At 42.3% G+C, this 17652-nt stretch overlaps 1 long non-coding RNA gene across 1 annotated transcript; it reads right to left on the minus strand.

The window, feature by feature from the left end:
- Positions 1-12147: 12147 nt before the first annotated feature.
- Positions 12148-16592, minus strand: LOC110626367. Its single transcript, XR_002489711.2, has 3 exons — positions 16180-16592; positions 15121-15324; positions 12148-14989 (listed from the first exon to the last, which is right to left on the minus strand). It is a non-coding gene; the product is annotated as an uncharacterized LOC110626367 (long non-coding RNA).
- Positions 16593-17652: the final 1060 nt, after the last annotated feature.

Below are 17652 nucleotides of genomic sequence, written 5' to 3' on the forward strand. Positions count from 1 at the left end.
TGGGTTTTCCTCCAAAGACTTTTCATGCAAAAACTCATTAAATTTTCATACTTAAAACCATGAAATACCTTAAAACATTTTATGAAAACATGTTTCTACCCTACTAGAGGCTTCCGACATCCGAGATTCCACCGGACGGTAGGAATTCCGATACCGGAGTCTAGCCGGGTATTACATTCTCCCCCCCTTAAAAACATTTGTCCCCGAATGTACCTCAACTAGCACATAACATGGCATCAAACATAACATACACACATAACACATAAACACAAAGAGATCTAACCTTAGAAGAGATGAGGGTACTGCTGGAGCATAGACTCCCGTGTCTCCCAAGTGCATTCCTTCAAATTGTGGTGGTTCCACAGGACTTTCACCATCGGGATTTCCTTGTTTCTAAGCTTCCTGATCTAGGTGTCAATGATCCGCACTGGTTGTTCAACATAGGTGAGATCCTCTTGGACCTCCACATCAGGCTCACTAAGAACCTTGCTCGGATCTGACACAAACTTCCTCAACATTGAAACATGGAAAACCGGATGGATTCTTGCCATTGAAGCAGGTAAATCCAGCTTGTACGACACATTCCCAATCTTTTGCAAGATTTCAAAGGGTCCGATGTATCGTGGGGCTAGTTTACCTTTCTTCCCAAAGCGAACCACTCCCTTCATTGGAGACACCTTGAGCAAAACCAGATCCCCCTCCTGAAACTCTAACTGTCTTCTGCGGATGTCTGCATAACTCTTCTGTCTGCTTGCAGCAGTCTTGATCCTTTCTCTGATTATGGGTGCTACCCTGCTGGTAATCTCTACTAGCTCAGGCCCTGCCAAGGCCTTTTCTCCAACTTCCTCCCAGCAAACAGGTGACCTGCACTTCCTTCCGTACAAAGCTTCATATGGAGCCATCCCGATGCTAGCATGATGGCTGTTGTTGTAGGCAAACTCCACCAAAGGTAGGTGCTGCCTCCAAGAACCTCCAAAGTCCAGCACACACATCCTGAGCATATCCTCTATAGTCTGGATGGTCCTTTCTGACTGTCCATCAGTCTGGGGGTGGAAGGCAGTACTGAAATCCAACCTAGTACCCATGGCATTCTGCAGACTCCGCTAAAATCTGGAGGTGAACTGGGGCCCTCTATCTGACACTATCGAAACAGGAACCCCATGCAGCCTGACGATCTCATCTACATACACCTGCGCCAACTTGTCCACAGAGTAGCCACTCCTGACAGGGATGAAGTGAGCAGATTTGGTGAGTCTGTCCACAATCACTCATATGGAGTCCAATCTGTTGGACGCTGCCGGTAACCCCACTACGAAGTCCATAGCTATATTCTCCCATTTCCATTCTGGAATAGGTAGCGGGTTAAGCATTCCAGCTGGCTTCTGATGTTCCAGCTTCACCTTCTGACACACTTCGCAGGCTGACACAAACTGTGCCACTTCTTTCTTCATAGCTGGCCACCAATAAACCTTCTTTAAATCTTGATACATCTTGGTGGCTCCGGGGTGAACGCTGTATCTTGCATTATGAGCCTCTCTCATAATGTCTCCTTTTAGCCCTATGTCATTTGGTACACATAGTCTGCTCCCATAGCGGAGGATCCCCTTGCTGTCGAATCTGAACTCACTATCATTGCCTGACTGAACAGTCCTGGCAATCTTCACTAACTCCGGGTCCTCATGCTGTTTCTGAGCCACCTGCTCCAGAAACACGGGTGCCACTCTCATCTGGGCCACCAAGGCACCTGTACCAGACAACTCCATCTGTAGAACTTCCTCAATAAGCTTGTAAAACTCCTTCACCACTGGCCTCCTCTCTGCCGATATGTGGGATAAGCTACCGAGTGATTTCCGGCTTAAGGCGTCTGCCACAACATTCGCCTTACCCGGATGGTACTGAATCTTGCAATCGTAGTCACTCAGCAGCTCCACCCACCTTCTCTGTCTCAAATTCAAATCTCTTTGACTCAGGATGTACTGCAGGCTTTTATGATCTGTGAAGATCTCACATTTAACCCCATAGAGGTAGTGCCTCCACATCTTGAGTGCAAAGATTACTGCTGCCATCTCCAGGTCGTGTGTGGGGTAATTCAACTCATGCTTCTTCAGCTGTCTAGAAGCATAAGCAATCACCCTCTCATTCTGCATCAGTACACAACCCAGTCCCACACGGGACGCATCACAAAAGACTATAAAGTCTTCATCACCAGATGGCAGAGCTAAAACTGGTGCTGAAGTCAACCTCTTCTTAAACTCTTCGAAACTCTCTTCGCACTGGTCGGTCCACACAAACTTCTGATTCTTCCTGGTTAACCTGGTCAAAGGAGCTGCTATCTTTGAGAAGTCCTGAACGAACCTCCTGTAGTAACCTGCCAAACCCAAGAAACTTCTAATCTCTGTCACTGAAGTGGGTCTAGGCCAGTTAGCCACAGTTTCTGTCTTCTTGGGGTCCACCTCAATCCCATTCTCTAACACTACATGCCCCAAGAACGAAATGCTCCTCAGCCAAAATTCACACTTAGAGAACTTGGCATACAAGCCATGTTCCCTCAAGGTCTGCAAGACCAACCGCAGATGATGGGCATGCTCCTCGGCATTCCTGGAATACACTAAGATATCATCTATGAAGACAATAACGAAGTGATCCAGGTACTGACTAAACACTCTGTTCATGAGATCCATGAATGTTGCAGGGGCGTTGGTCAACCCGAACGGCATTACAAGGAACTCAAAATGCCCATATCTGGTCCTGAAAGCTGTTTTCGGCACATCTTCATCCCTTATCCTTAGCTGATGGTACCCCGATCTCAGATCTATTTTAGAGAAACAACCCGCTCCGGCTAGCTGGTCGAATAGATCATCGATCCTTGGCAGAGGGTACCTATTCTTTCTCACAAACAAGACCGGAGCACCCCAAGGTGAGGTACTCTGTCGGATGAAACCCTTTTCTACCAGCTCTTGCAACTGCTCTTTCAACTCCTTCAACTCGGCTGGGGCCATCCTGTAGGGAGGGATAGAGATCGGTCTAGTTCCAGGCACCAACTCTATCTCGAACTCTATCTCCCTAGCAGGTGGTAAACCTGGAAGCTCATCCGGAAAAACATCCTGAAACTCTCTGACAACTGGCACCGAGGCTGGCTCCCTGACCTGACTGTCTAGCTCTCTCACATGAGCTAAGTACCCCTGACATCCCTTCCTAAGCAACCTACGAGCCTGAAGAGCTGATATCAGACCTCTAGGTGTGCCCCTCTTGTCTCCTCTAAAGATGACCTCTGACCCGTTTTGATCTCTGAACCTGACTACCTTGTCCCTGCAGTCCAAGGTAGCACCATGGGTAGATAGCCAATCCATCCCTAGAATGACGTCAAAGTCTGTCAAATCTAGAACCACAAGGTCGGCGGAGAGGCATCTTCCCTCAATAAAAACTAGACTGTACTGGCAGACCGACACTGCCACCGACGGGTCACACTTGGGTCCACTGACCCATAGGGGACACTCTAACCCAGAGACTATCAGACCCAACCTCTCAACGGCTCTCGGAGCAATAAATGAATGAGATGCACCCGGGTCCATTAATGCATACACATCAGAACACCCAATGACGAGATTACCTGACACCACGGTGTTGGATGTGTTAGCCTCCTGCTGAGTCATGGTGAAGATCTTGGCTGGAGCTGATGGACCTTCACCTCGGGAACCAGAAGAAGAGGCTGTCCCTCTCCCTCTACCTCTGCCACTGCCCTGAGTTGCGGCTGGAACTGCTGGCTGTGCCACACTACCAGAAGCTGTCTGCTGGGGCTGGCCCATAAAAGGCGCTCTAGGACACTCCCGAGCTATGTGTCCCTCCTGTCTACATCTGAAACATGTATTAGTCCCAGCTCGACACACTCCCCTGTGCGGTCTTCCACATCTCTGGCATTCTGTACCATCTGAGCCTGAGCTCGAGCCACCGCCAAATCCCAGACCGGATTTCAACTTGTTCCAAAACTTATTTTTCTTCGGCTTCCTGGTGGTGTTATCCCACCTCTTCTTACCTGAGCTCTGAGAAGAGAAACCTGGTCCTCCTCTGCCTGGGGTCTTAACCCCTGAAGACTGGGTCACTGACTGCTTCACTGACCCCTCAACTATAGCACTTGCCTCCATTCTTCGAGCCATATCCACCACAGTGTGGAAACTTTCTCTCTCAGCTGACTGAATCAACGAGGAGTACCTGGAATGCAGCTTCATAACATACCTCTTGGCTTTCTTCGTATCTGTATCTAGAGCTTGCCCTGAAAAAGGCAATAGCTCTAAGAATTTATCCGTGAACTCCTCTACACCCATATGCTCTGACTGCCTCAATTGCTCAAACTCAATCATCTTCAGTTCTCTGGAACTGTCTGGAAAAGCCCATCCAGCGAACTCATTCGCAAATTCCTCCCATGTCATGCCGTCTAGTCTTGGGTCCACATAACACTTGAACCATTCCCGTGCCTTCTTGCACTTTAAAGTGAACCCTGCCATCTGAATGGCCCTGCTGTCACTTGCCCCTAGCTTATCAGTTATTGTCTTCACCACTCTCAGATACTCAAAGGGGTCATCCCCTGACTTGTATTTGGGAGCATCTAGCTTGAGGTAATCTGTCATCTTTACCTTGCTCCCATCAGCTGAGCTAGGTCTAGGAGGTTGAGTAACTGGGGCTGCTGGTTCTGTAGGTGGTGGAGGTGGAGGTGCAGCATTCCCCGAGGTGGGGTTTGCCGGGTTTGGATAGAAGGGTGAGGGTGGATAAGCTGGGTACTGTGTGTAAGTAGGATAGAAAGGTGGATAAGGCATGTAGGTAGGGTAGGGGTTAAAACTGGAGTAATCCGATGTACCTCCCATCGGATACCCTGAACCCTGTGGGAAGGGTGGATAATGGGGTGGAAAACCATACCCCGAGGCCTGAACGCCTCCCTGAGACTCCCCTGTCCCTTCTTCCTCCATGCTCACATCCAGGTTCTCATCCCTCCTCTGATCCTCTTCCATAACCTCCCTCACATCTGAAGAACTTCCTCCTCTATCAGTCCCCCTTCTGCTAGCATCAAAAGACCTTCTAGGGTCCCTTGACACTCTTTCTCTGTTGGCTCTACAAGACATTGCCCTAGGCAATGTGGGAGGACTGGCGTTCGTGCCCTCATCCTCAGGTGGTACTCCAGTCAATCGTGCAGATCGACGAGTTCCTCTCATCCTGTTTTCTGAAAAACAGTACACATCAAGCAAGCATTAGCATCATATGGTTCATGTGGGCACACATAAACCCTCATCACAATCATATCATAGCATCAATGCACATGTATATAATCATGGCATTTCACATCATCATACAAGACAGGACTCCACATCCTATCCTAGTGGACATGATCTTCCTATTATGCTTGACCTTCTAGAACATCTATGAGCCCGACACTCTAGGTCCGATCCTATGAACCTAGGGCTCTGATACCATTCTGTAACGACCCGAAAATCAGACCGCTACCGGCGCTAGGATCCAGATCGGCTTAAGGCCGCCGGGACCCGTAGCAAGCCTGACATACAACCTGTAAACCTGTATAATCCCATACATGATCAACAACATGCATAAAAATTTAAAACTTTTCCTTAAAAACATCCAACTCAACCTGAACATACATGTACATAGTCCTGATCATAATCGTGATCCCTCTGTGGGATCTCATCAATGCCCCAACGGGCGATACAACATGAGATGAGTTGGCTAACATCTGTATCAACAAATAACTAAGATCATGCATCAACAAGGGATTACAATACACATAGGGTCAAGCACATCTATAACCTCAATATACCTCATTACATAACATACTGTAATCTCTTACATTACATTATAGTACAACTGTCATGTCCACAATCTAGCTATTACATACACATACTTCAAAACTCTGGCTAACCTCCTGGTCTACCCTGTACCTGCACATCTGAGGTTAGGGGAGAGGGGTGAGCTACAAAGCCCAGTGAGCAGAATAGTGAAATCATATATTAAAATTTCATGCCATTATGTAATGCAACACATCACAACTAATCACATCTCGGATGGTATTGTCACCAATAGTCCTCTACATAGTCCAACTGTGCCGGGACGTAGAATGGGTACAACCGGTCTTTCCCTTATCATAACATATCATAACATACCAATGTGCCAGGGACGTAGAATGGGTACAACCTGGACTTTCTCTTACATCGTGCCAGGGACGTAGAATGGGTACAACCTGGACTTCCATACCATCTCATGCCATAACATCATCATATCATATGAGGACTAAGGATCATCCAATAACCAATCCACATCAACATCATAAATGCAATGCAACATATTCGTGAATACTAATGCAGACAACCTACCATATTTCATGGCATTCATGATGCATGGATCATGCTCAAAATTCATATTTCATTTATTTTAAAACTTAAGGTTTATTCCACTCACCTCTGGCTAGCTCTGATAAACTCTGTAGCAGCTGGCTCACTGCTGGGGTCCTCGGTTCCTCGGGTCCGAACCTACACAGGTGGACTCCAATGAGGGACCAAACATACATAAACATAACTCTAATATACTCCCCAAAAACCCCCCAAAACATCATGAAACAATCATAGAAAAACATGCAAGAAATGGCTGAACAGGGCACTTTCGGCGGCCGAAAGTCCCTCCAGAGTCGAAAGTCAGGCAGGTTTGGCGGCACCTTCGGCGGCTGAAACTCCCAGACAGAGGCGAAACTCATGCATGTTCGGCGGCACCTTCGGCGGCCGAAAGTGCCAGACAGAGACGAAAGTCTCCTTTCGGGGGCAACTTCGGCAGCCGAAAGGCCTGCCTCCCCAGCCATGTTCGGCGGCCGAAAGCTCCTTCGGCTGCCGAACCTGGTTTCTGCCAAAGGGCAGAAACTTGGCTCCTTTATGCACATTTGCCTCCAAACTCTTCCAACATGCATTTAACTCATCCAAAACATGCATACAATCTCCTAGGGGTCTCAAACTACCTTAAACCCCAACTACAACACACAACAACAACACAATCCAACATACATTGCTCAAAACACATCATTAACTCAAAAACCTAACTATGAGCTAAACATGCATTCTACCCCATAGATCTTGCATAAAACTTACTTTAAACATAAAATGAGCTTAAGATCGGCTCTTACCTCTTGAAGATCGAGAGGGAGACGTCCTAAACTCGGAGGTGGGAGATTTTGGGTTCTTGAACCTCAAAACTCCAAAACTTTGCTCAAAGCTTGAAAATCTTCAAAACCAAGTAAAAACTCATGAAAATCGAGTAAGATGGGAAGGAAAGAACTCAAGATCGGTGAGGGGGCGGCGGAGAACTCACCTTGGCCGGAAATGGGGAAAAGCTCGCCCGTTTTCGGCTAAGGAACCCTTTTATAGTGGCTGGCCAGGCCACGTTCGGGGGCCGAAAGTGCCTCCGCATGCATGCCATGTTCGGCAGCCGAACTTGAGGTTCGGCGGCCGAACTTGAGGTTCGGCGGCCGAACCTGAACTTCCCTCACTCATGCTTTCGGGGGCCTAAAAGCGCTCCCGAAGGCATGCATGTTCGGCGGCCGAACTTGACTTTCGGCGGCCGAACCTGGGTTTTCCTCCAAAGACTTTTCATGCAAAAACTCATTAAATTTTCATACTTAAAACCATGAAATACCTTAAAACATTTTATGAAAACATGTTTCTACCCTACTAGAGGCTTCCGACATCCGAGATTCCACCGGACGGTAGGAATTCCGATACCGGAGTCTAGCCGGGTATTACAGGGGTCTAGCCGGGTATTACACTTCCAATAAAGGAGAAGCTCCATCTTTGTATTCTATTTATTTCTTCACAATGCTTGTCTTGCTCGGTGGATGAAACGGTACTTCATTTGTATATAGACCACCATGCACAACAGATATGAGATGTGTGTCATTTATCTTGGATTTATGCTATTTTGGTTCATAATTTTCAACAGTGATGGATGTGCTTTATGGAAAAAGGTTTTGCTGATGTATTGGGTTGTATTGCATGTGTTGTTATCAATTTTGGGACGCTAGGAATCAGTGTCTATTTGCGAATTTGGAATTGTCAGTTAGTTGCTGCACACGTTAAAGTTTTGTTTGCGACTTTCCACCAAGTTCAACAATAGGGGGTTCTTGCTTCTTCAATTGTTGATCATTCTTTGATTATTTGTTGGCTTGTGTAACGACCCGAAAACCAGACCGCTATCGGCGCTAGGATTCAGATCGACTTAAGGTCGCCGAAACCCGTAGCAAGCCTAACATACATCCTGTACATCTGATAAAATTCCATACATGATCATACATTTTCATAAAAGTTTTAAACTTTTCATATACCAAGCTTGACTTGTGCATGCATCATAACTGTAAACATAAAAACCCCATCCTAGAGCCCTCATCAAATGCTCTAGTAGGGTCAACATTTCATACATCAAGCTTGGTTCAACATATATCATCATTAAAAACATTTCATAAAGATCATGTACCAAAGGGATTAACCATACATTAGGGTCAAACACAATACTAATCCTCATTACATCACTGTACAATACCTTACATTACATTACATGTCATTTTATGTCCACTAATAATCTATTACATATACAAAGCCTTTACCCTTGCTGACTTCTTGTGCTATCTCTGACCTGCAAACCTGGGGGTTAGGGGAAAGGGGTGAGCTACTAAAGCCCAGTGAGCAGAACGATAAAATAATTTAATAACATATGCTTTCATGAAATGCATCACAACACAAACAATTCACATCAAGGATAGATTTGTCGCCAATAACCCTCTACTTATCCAATTGTGCCAGGGGCGTAGAATGGGCCTCACTGGACTTTCTCTTAAACATGACGTAACATAACATATCCAATTGTGCCAGGGGCGTAGCATGGGCCTCACTGGACTTTCTCTCACATGGTGCCAGGGGCGTAGAATGGGCCTCATTGGACTTTTATACCGTATCATAACATACCATATTGAGGGCTAGTGGGTCATCCAATATCCATCCACATCAACATCATATTATGCAATGCATCATATTCATGAATTCTAATGCAAAACAACCTAGTATATATCATGGCATTCGTGATGCATGAACATGCTAAAAATTTCATTTACTTTAAAACATAGTTCAGTTCTACTCACCTTTAGCTGATACTCAACTGACTCTGGAGTAGCTATCTCACTGCTGATCGCCTCGGTTCCTCAGGTCCGATCCTACACAGGTGGACTCAAATGAGGGACCAACATACTCTATAAGGACCCTAAACATCTCCCCAAAAAACCCTTAAAACACTATAAACATGCATGGAAAAACAGGCAAAGGAAGGCTAGGCAGGGGACTTTCGGCGGCAGGTTCGGCGGCCGAAGGTCCCTACAGATTCGAAAGTCAGGCACTTTCGGAGGCAAGGTTCGGCAGCCGAAACTCCCCTCCAGAGCCGAAAGTCCAAACTTTCGGGGGTGAGTTTAGGCGGCCAAAGTTGCCTCCACAGGCAGGTTCAGCAGCCGAACCTGGGTCCTCCCGAAGGGCAGAACTCGATTCTGCCTCACTCATCCAGCCACCCAAAACTTTCCAACACACATCCATCTATTCTAAAACATGTATAAACACATTTTCACGCATATAGGGGCATAAAACTAGCCTATACCCCAACAAACATCACATTTAACATACATTTATCATAAACCCTAACATTTTAGATATGCTCTAAACATGCATTAAATACCCTTAAAAACCCCTCAAAACTTACTTAAAACATAAAAGAAGGTGAGGATCTACGCTTAGCTCTTGAAGATCGAGAGGAGAGAGGTGATCCAAACTTAGAGATTGGGAGAAATCGAGCTTCGGGGGTCTCCAAGCTTCAAAACTTTGATCTTAGCTTAAAATCTTCAAAACAAAGGTGAAAACTCATCAAAACTTGAAGGATTTGAAGGAAAATATAAAATCAACCAAATGAGGGCGAAATCTCACCTATGCCCGAAAATAGAGAGAGAAAACTCGCCCATTTTCGGAGCCTTTTATAGGTGGCTGGCTAGACCACCTTCGGGGGCCAAAGGTGCTTCCGCAAGAGCTCAATGTTCGGCAGCCGAACATAAGGTTCGGCGGCCGAACCTAGCTTTTGCCTCCTTGGTCTTTTCTTTCAAAACTCAATTTCTTTCCTCATTAAAACCATAAAAACATATAAAAACATTTTAGAAAACCTTTATTTTTCCCTTCTAGAAGGCTCCGACATCCGAGAATTCTGGATTCCAATGGAGATTCCGCCGGAAGGTAGGAATTCCGATGCCGGGGTCTAGTCGGGTATTACAACATGCTTGTCCTTCACGTTTCGTTAAATTGAATGTGGACATTGGAGTTTTTGGTACAGATTTAGTGGGTACGAGGGTCATTTTTCATGATTATCTTGGTCGAGTTTTGACCATTTTTTGTTGTCTCCATGTCGCACCAATACTTGATGGGCACTGATGTCCGACCAAGTTGGATGGCCGTGAGTTGCACTTGCTCTGTAACGTGATCTTATCCGACCTGAAATGTGAGTCTGACTTCAAACATGATTCCAATCTCAAGCATAGGTCTAACTTGGAGCATAGGTCCAACTTTAACGTGTATTCTCTTAACAACATTTGTTGACTTTGCCGATTAAAGTTCGACCAATGATTCTTCCTCAAGTTGATGTGCTTTCACTTACAATAGTGGTTCTTGGATTTGTCCGGGCATAGATTTTTATTGAGGCCTTCACCGAAGTTTGAGTTTATTTATCGAAGCCTTCCATACTCTAGCCTAACTCAAGCTTTTGTTCATGGTTGTGTACAATATTTTGCCGACCTATCTGAGCTATTCAATCATTTCATGGAGGTTCCGATGCTCATAACATTAAATTGCCTATACTTTTCTGCAGGCCTAATGATGTCCCAAAGCTTGCATCGTCGACCTCCCAAGTCCTTCCTCTGATTTGCCAAGGACAACCAGCTCAGGCTTCCTTCCACCGACTTGTCAAGCATTTAATCAGCTAGAGTCTTCCCACCCGAGTTTTTCTTTCAACTTGATTTCCATTATTTGTTGTGCAGTCTAACCTTGCCCATTCTTTGTCCAGTCAGACTTCGTCGAGCTGTCCATTCCATCCAACCTACTGCATTGACCTGCTAAGCCCCTTTTTTTTATTTTACCTGCTAACCTAGGACTTTAGCCAACCTGCCTGATCTGATCTTTACAATATATATACATACTCGGCCGACTTCATGATTTAACAAATATATATATCATTCATATATATATAGAGGATTAAAATTTTATACTCATAGATAAGTATTTCAATCTGAAATTTCATTTCACCAGATTTCAAAGGAAAAATCAGGTGGGGTAGTAAAATCCAACAAATATTAAAACAAACTACCTCAAAGACTAGCAAAGTATTCTTAGGCAGAATGACTTTTCCTTCCAATTGGATTGTTGTAAATCTCCAGCATGACTTTTCCTTCCAATTGGATTGTTGTAAATCTCCAGCTTTCTTTTTATATAAACTTTTAAATCTTAAGGTGGATCTCAATGGGTGAATTTAAAAACTCTAGATATAGTAAAATATCATTCGTTTCCTACAGACGCTGCCACTTGATGAAGAATTTTCCTCTTGCTCCCTCATATGAGTCCCTCAATGCTCGATCTTGAGAAGGGAACAAATTAGAGAGAAAATGATCAGGGGTCTATCGAGGATACTTCTAATGGAGACCCTCTAACGTTTAAGTTGGATTTAAAACTTTTAGAGTAAGACTTTAATGATAGGTGATGGAGAGAAAATAATGGAGAAGAGAAGAGGAATAAGAAGCTGAATGAGAAGAGAGGGGAGGGAAAACCTCCCTTGTCAAGGTCTGTTGAACCTAACAAAAAAAAGAAAAAAAGAGACCCCTTATACTTTACCTAACCTACTTTATAGGAGATGTGAGAATATGCTTTAGTATATTTTTTGGTGGGACCTATTTTTTATTTAAAATAATATTATAATCTTTATAAACTCAAATAAATTCAAGACTCTTTAATAATAGTCAAATAAACTAAAAATCTGTAAGAGAATTGGCATCTGCATCCTCAAAAAAAGTGATATATCCTTCATAACCTCCCCCTTCTGGATTCAAGCGTATGATTTGGCCCTTAATCAAATTAATCAGCTTTAAAGCGATTGGCAACCTAGTGGGGGAATTTCTTGAAATGGATCTTACCTACTATGAACAAATAGGCTATTCTAATTTTCTTCGAATTAGAATTAATGTCTTCATTAAAAAGCCTCTATGTCCAGAGTTCCATAGTAAGAAACCAGATGGGAATATTTCTTGGGTGACTATTAAATATAAGAAAATGTCAGACCTATGTTACAAGTGCAGAGTGATGGGCCACCTCAATAAAATTTGTATTGTTTAATTAGCTGAGCAAGGAACATGCTTGAGGGAGGGTAGAAACAAGTTCGGTAATTGGATGAAAGCCACAACCTTAATCAGAACAGGGAAAATCAATGCCTCTGGGACATTGAACCAAGGAGAGGCTTCTTCGAAGAGTAAACTTTATGAACCCACAATTATGCCATGGTTGTTACCAACTCCAATGTTGACGGCCAAGCAAGTCTTCACTTCTTCACGATCTGAGTTTACCACTTCCCAGATCTAGACCCCACAACCAACCATTTCCATTTCTGCTAGTAATCCAGTTCTCGCCTTACTCCCTTTTACACCCAATAGCAATCCAAACAAATTGTCCTCAAACTCTCTTTCCATTTTACCACTAAACTTGTTTATCAAAGGACCTCCCTCTCTCTTATCCAAAAAGACAAACATAATGATGTCGGAATCATTAACCCAAAGTTTGTCTTTAAATATCACCCTCTTGGGTCCCCCGGGTGAGGAACTACCTGGAGATGATGGCATGACTGGCTATTTCTTTCAGCATTATCAGCATGTTATAGGAGAGGAGGTAATATATGCGGTCAAGAACTTCTTTGAGAGTGGAAAGATGCTTCGGAGTGTCAATCATACGGTAATCACTCTAATCCCCAAAACGAAAAGTGTGGTTTCAATGAAGGACTTCATCCTATTAGTCTTTTCAATGTTATTTTCAAGATTATATCTAATGTCCTTACCCATAGACTTCAACCTCTAATGCCTCATCTTATCACAAACGAGTAGAATGCCTTTGTTAAAGGGAGATTGATCTCAAACAATATTATCATTAGTCATAAGATCATGCATTATCTTAAGACTCGTAGTAAGGGTGGTAAGAGGGGTTTTGCTCTAAAATTGAACATCAACAAGGCCTATGATATTGTGGAATGGACTTTCTTAAAGCAGATGCTGATGTGTTTGGGCTTTCATCAACAATGGATTAGTTAGGTTATGGAATGTGTCTCTATAGTCTCCTACATTGTACGAGTAAATGGGTATAGATCCAAGTTGATTAAATTGGCTAGAGGACTTCGTCAAGGCAACCCTTTATCACCCTTCCAGTACCTCTTTTGTATCGAAGGTCTTTCACACTCGATTCACCAATTCGATATTGAAGATATTGTTATCTCTAAGAGAATTCCATCTATCAAGCACCTCCTCTTTGCAGATGATTCAATTCAATTTTCAAGGGCAAATATGAGTGAAGCAAGAAAGGTCAGAAGCATATTGCAGAATTACTCTATAGCTAGCGGCCAAATGGTCAACTTAGTCAAGTCAACCATCTTCTTTAGTCCAAATACTCCAGTTTAAGTGAGAGAAGAGATTTTTTCATGGTTAGAAATTCCAAATATAGGAGGACTCTATAGTTTTTTAGGTCTTCCTACTATCATTTCCAAATCCAAATCTCAGACCTTTGCTTCTATCTAGGCTAAAATTCAAAATAAGATAGCAGGTTGGAAAAGGAACCTTCTCTTGCAAGGAGGTAGAGAGAAACTCTTATTAAAGCAGTGGCGGTGGCCATTCTGATTTTTGCTATGAGTTGCTTCCGGTTTCCTTCTACCTTTTGTCAATCCATCAATAGCTTGAGGGCAAATTTTTGGTGAAAAGATCCATTGGGCATCGTGGCATAGTATGTGTCATCCAAAGTTTAAAGGGAGTATGGATTTCTGAGACCTCAAATTGTTTAACATGGCACTCCTCGCCAAACAAGGGTGGCAACTTATTAAAGAATCTATTCTCGCTTGTGGCTTGTACTCTTAAAGGCAGATATTTCCCTCATTCTGATTATATGCAGGCGTTCCAAGGAGCCAGACCTTCGTGGATATGGCAGTGTATTTTATGGGGACTACAAATTCTAGAAAGAAGGGGTTAGATGGAATGTTAACGATGAACGAGATCAATTTTATGTCAGTTTAATAGATGAATCCAAAAGTCTTTCCCTAATTTACCAAGATGCAAACATAATGCTAATCTAATGCTGCATTAGGTCCGTTAGTTGATAGATACCTCCTTAAATGCTTGGGACATTCAAAAACTTCAAAGAGTTTTCGAAGAGGAGTAGATTCCAAATATTCTTGCCATTCCAATCAATCTTTTTCGTCAAGAAGACGAGCGAGTATAGCATTTCATAAATTCTCGAGACCTTACAATCAAATTTGGATATTGGGTTGCTCTTAATATGAATTCATCTATCTCCTAGATATCCTTGAGGCCCTCAATTAGTCATACCTCCTTAGTCCCAGAGCAAGCTTGAAAAATCTTTGGGCTTTCAAGCTCCCACCAAAAATTTCGATCTTCATCTGGAAGTTTCTATAGGATCGTTTGCCAACCAATGAACGCCTACATAAAATCTTACTCCGAGATGAAATGTGTAAATTTTGTGGAGAACCTGAGTCAGTTATCCATCTTTTCCATCTTTTCTTCACCTATCCGCAAGCCTCGCCGGTTTGGATTATCTCTCCCCTTATGCTACAATCTTCTTTATTGAATGGCAATTCTCCAGCATTATGTTGAATAGAGCTTATAAACTATCTGAAGTGTGCATATCAGGATGATAAAGTTTTTAAGTTAGCAAACTTCATATTATGACATCTATAGAAAGGACAGAATGAATAAATTTTTAATAACAAATGTCTCTCCCCAAATCAGATCATGAACAATACCATAACTAGCTTAGACGAGTTTCTTTTGGCACAACAAAGCCTACAACACGCAGTCCATAAATCTCGTTCTCCCTCTCAACCTTCAATTTGGAAACCACCTCTGAAGAATGTTACGAAATTTAACTTTGATGAAGTAATGGATTCATGTAAAAACAGAGGTTCTATTGCATGGATAGCTCGCGATGATGAAGGAAGACCCTTTACCTGGAATTGTAGAAGGATTCCTTACATTACTAACCCAAAGGTTTTAGAAGCCATGGCATGTAGAGAAGCAGTCAGTTTTGCTTCAAGGAACAACAATAAATTTTTGAAGGAGATTTCCTTTTGATTATTAAAACCATATAAGAGAAGCTACAAACCATATCCTCTAAGGACATTGTGGCTTACTCTCTTACATTGCTATCCAATTTTAGGAATATCTCTTTCTTTCATGTCAATAACAAGATGAATGCTTTTGTTCACTTTTTGGCCAGAAAGTACTTGTTAGATAATATTTTTCCACTGCAATCCTTTGACGCAATTATAAGTTTATATATGATGGTTTAGTCTTCATAACTTGATTAATATAACCTGTCTTAAAAAAGAAACTCTAAAGTGTAAATAAATAAATAAAATAATACATAAAGAATGGAAAAAAAAAACACTCAAAATCTAGAGTTGAATCCTTAAACCACAATCTGAGTTTTTTTTTTTTTTTTTTTTTTTTCCCAAAGGATGTGCAGACCATCTTCTTTGATTTTATATGATAGAATTTCAAACACAACAAGAGAAATCTAGAAATTATAAATTGAAAACTCTTTGTGGTTTTTAGCTGCAAGTTTGAATTTGCGATCAAACCGTTTAATCTAACAAAGAAACTCTATTTAGAAAGAGAAAAGAAGAAAAAGAAAAAAAAAAAGAAACCAAAGAAATAATAATTCCACCACATGATAGCAACACATTTACATCATGAAAAGTAAAGGGAATTCTTCAATTAATTTAACTATGTGAAACGAGGCATGTAAATTTGCACCCATACGTCTATAATCTCAATCCATCAAGTTTCATGGTTCTTTATACCTCTCTACAATTCTGCTTTATGAAGTACAGAGCCTTCTAACAGGTCCAGCTATAAACCATTTGGAGCTAGTGACGGAATTTAATCAGCCTATCGCTTCCCGGATTTGATTCCTCTGAGACCTTCAACAGACTAGCTGAGTCAACTACAGTGCGAGTGGCAGGCTTGACTCCGGCAACAAATACGGTCTCTTTAAAGCTGGCTATGGATCAAGTTCCACTTCCAATACCAGCACAAGCTACGGAAGCTGCGGTAAAGGATATGAAACAAAGGGCTGCAAATGGAGGATTAAAGGCCAGATTTATTGGTTTCATGCAGAGTTATGGTAGTTATTTGAGAAATAAAGCTTAGGAGGGACATGAGAGATCAAAATGGAGTCTTCTTTAGATGGTTCTGGAGAAGTGATGCAAACTTTCTGTTTATTATTATTATTATTATTATTTTAACAATTTTTTATTATTTTTATCAACACAAACATGAAACTCTAATATATTTTGGGTTTATTTTGTCCATATTGAAAAGTTCATGAACTAAAAGTTAAAAATGAATTTATTTGGAGGGATGAAGCAAGGATGCTTACTAGGCATCTTCTCAGGACATCATCAAAGATTGGTATAGGAGCTGATTGAGCTGTCACTACTACTTGTTTTCTCAAACAGTATGGCTACACATCACCGCAAGTAGCAGCAAGTGCACTTACTACATAGTAGCTGCACAGCAACACTTGCTGCATATGTGGACTTTCTGCACTTGCAGCAAGTGCACATATGCAGCAAATGCTGCTGTCAAACTCCTAGGTGCTCCCATGTATTTGGGGCATCTAATTTTACAGGGAAGAGATTTAAGCCAGTATAGTCCCACCTTTCTTGCAACCATCAGCTTTGCGAATCAAAATGGGTGTAGAAGAATTCTGGGATTCATGTACCTGTTCTTATGACAGCTTCTTACTCTAATGTTTTATGTTCCAGTGACATGAATCCCATCAGTGCTGGGACTATTTCCAGGAGCAGTCACCATGAGATTCAAAGCTCTCACGTTGATACATTTCTGAAATGTGAGATGCATTTGTTGTGCGTTCTTAAACCACAGGTTTGGTACTATCAAATTCTTGCACTCAGAGAAGGTGACAGCCTGGAGAAGAACAAGGTTTAAGAAACTTAAAAAGAAAACCTTTCTTTTTAAAAAAAAAAATGGAGTAAGATCATGAACTTACAGTTGCTGCATCTTTACAAGGCTGTAAAAGAAATGGAAAAGGATAAAAACCCATAATTAGTGGCAATTAATAGATTTTGATCATAATGAAGTATTTTGATCATAATGTTTATCCACCCTTTGATCTGTTGACCAACAGAACTATGGATGGAATGATTTTGTGCAGTTAACCATTACATGTGATATACATCTTATACATGGTAATTGATGGACACAGGTGGCAGTACAGGGAAAATTTTAAACCTGTGGTTTAAGAATGCAGA

The sequence above is a fragment of the Manihot esculenta genome, chromosome 11 (assembly GCF_001659605.2).
Source record: "Manihot esculenta cultivar AM560-2 chromosome 11, M.esculenta_v8, whole genome shotgun sequence".
NCBI classification, from domain to species: Eukaryota; Viridiplantae; Streptophyta; class Magnoliopsida; order Malpighiales; family Euphorbiaceae; genus Manihot; species Manihot esculenta.